Source organism: Nansenia antarctica, assembly GCF_963989245.1.
Source record: "Nansenia antarctica genome assembly, chromosome: 4".
Taxonomy (NCBI): Eukaryota; Metazoa; Chordata; class Actinopteri; order Argentiniformes; family Microstomatidae; genus Nansenia; species Nansenia antarctica.
In genome coordinates, this window is record NC_137689.1 from 61448528 (window position 1) to 61450532 (window position 2005).

Below are 2005 nucleotides of genomic sequence, written 5' to 3' on the forward strand. Positions count from 1 at the left end.
CCGTACGGCCCTCGTCGAACCGGGCGTAGAAGGAGTTCAGCTTTTCCGCCAGCAGGGGGTCGTCCTCTGCGGCTGTGAGCCTGTTGGCTCTGAAGTTTGTCATGTGCTGAACCCCCTGCCACATCCGCCTGGAGTCGTTGCTCAGGAAGCATTCCTCAATCTTCTCTCTGTGGTCTGCCTTGGCCTCTCGGATGCCGCGCTTCACAGTTAAAAGAGATTGATTAATATGTTACATGATTGATTGACAGAAGTACATTTCTGTTGTATTAGCTAAGAAGAAGAAGAACTGCAGGTTCCAGAATGTCTTGTAGAAAGACGTCATATAAGTTGACAGTTTGTTGTTTTTGAGAAATGTGAATTGTACATTGAATTGAAAGTGAATATCTAATAGCTCGTTTTATTGAAAAAGAAAGTGATCACAAGTGTTTGTCAGCAGATTTGTATATAAAGAACCTTTCGCTTGATATCACCAGTCCTAGCCATCATTTCAGAAGGTAGAAATACTACACTGTGACTTGTATTGTTGTATGTATGTAATGTTAATAAATAATAGGCACAAACTGATGTTGCAAAAGGTCAAAACTATAGCTGCATCTACTTCCCTGTGTTTAAATGAGTCCTCTTGCTCTTCTATATTTGACCTACTCCACATTTTCATAGCCTTATCGTAACATGTATTCTTACCAGTAGCAGCTAGTCAAATCCATATTATTTACTGCTTTTTATAAAGTGATAAAAGTAATATTGAGTAGAATTAAGTTCAGCCTACTGGTCCGGCCCTCCACAATAGTCCCGGTTTCTCATGTGGCCCATTGTGAAAATTAATTGCCCACCCCTGGTATAGACCCTAGGCCTAATGGATTTATTAGCCCCCCCACTCAGTATCACCACCAGCCGCCACTGGCTATGACTGTATCTATCCACAATGATAGCTATAACTGTATCTATCCACAATGATAGCTATGACTGTATCTATCCACAATGATAGCTATAACTGTATCTATCCACAATGATAGCTATGACTGTATCTATCCACTAGTCCTATGATTTCCACCTCCACCAGCCTCCCCTGAGAAGCATACGCAGGCCAGAAGCACAGAGCTGCACGTTACAATTCAACACCAACGTATGATCTACAACCCTAACCATGGTCTTTCTAATGCAGAGATGGACATACGTTATATTATTCTTTCTTTTCTTGTTGTTTTGTGTCAGCCTGTACTGAAAGTCATGAAATGTTGATAGGGCTGTTTGTATTATCTCTAGATCTTTTTAATTTAATGTGTTTTTTCCCCCCTGCAATTTAAAATGATCTTTATTAAATTCCATTAGAATGTTTAAATGTGTTCTTATTAGTTCTCTAGTATATAGCCTTCTTTCCTAGCAGACACACTGAGTGGAGAGGGGAGCCGGGCCACCTACCAGAGCAGTCATTAGAACTGAATACCACAGATACCAGGCCCGTTTTGGCTGTTACCACAGCAACCGCCAATTCTTCCTTCCCTTGTTCACCTGTCCTCGAACCTTAATGTGCCGTCACAACACATCAAATCATGTTCATGATGTAACAGCGAATACTCCCATTGTAGTGAGTCATCGCTGTTCTCTGAGAGACTGGGTCTCAGGGTTCATCGGTCTGTCTATTCATCTATCCATCCATCCATCCCTAGCTTAGTTCAACCGTCCCTCCATCCATCCATCCATCCATCCATCCATCCATCCATCGCTCTATCGATCTCTCCAACCATCCATTCATCTCGATGAATGTAGGACATTAGGACAGACTCTCATGATGAACTCTGTAGTATGTAGGACAACAGGACTCTAAGACAGTGTGTGTCTTGTTGTGACAGATGGGCGTTATGTAAGACTGGCTGATTCAGGGTGATCCAGGCCACTCAGATGGTGCCTGCTTCTGTCCGTTATGGCATGGAAATGACGTATCCTCTCATCTCATTTTTGTTTTTCTATTGTTACGTAAGAGTCCATGCACTATGAATGTGAG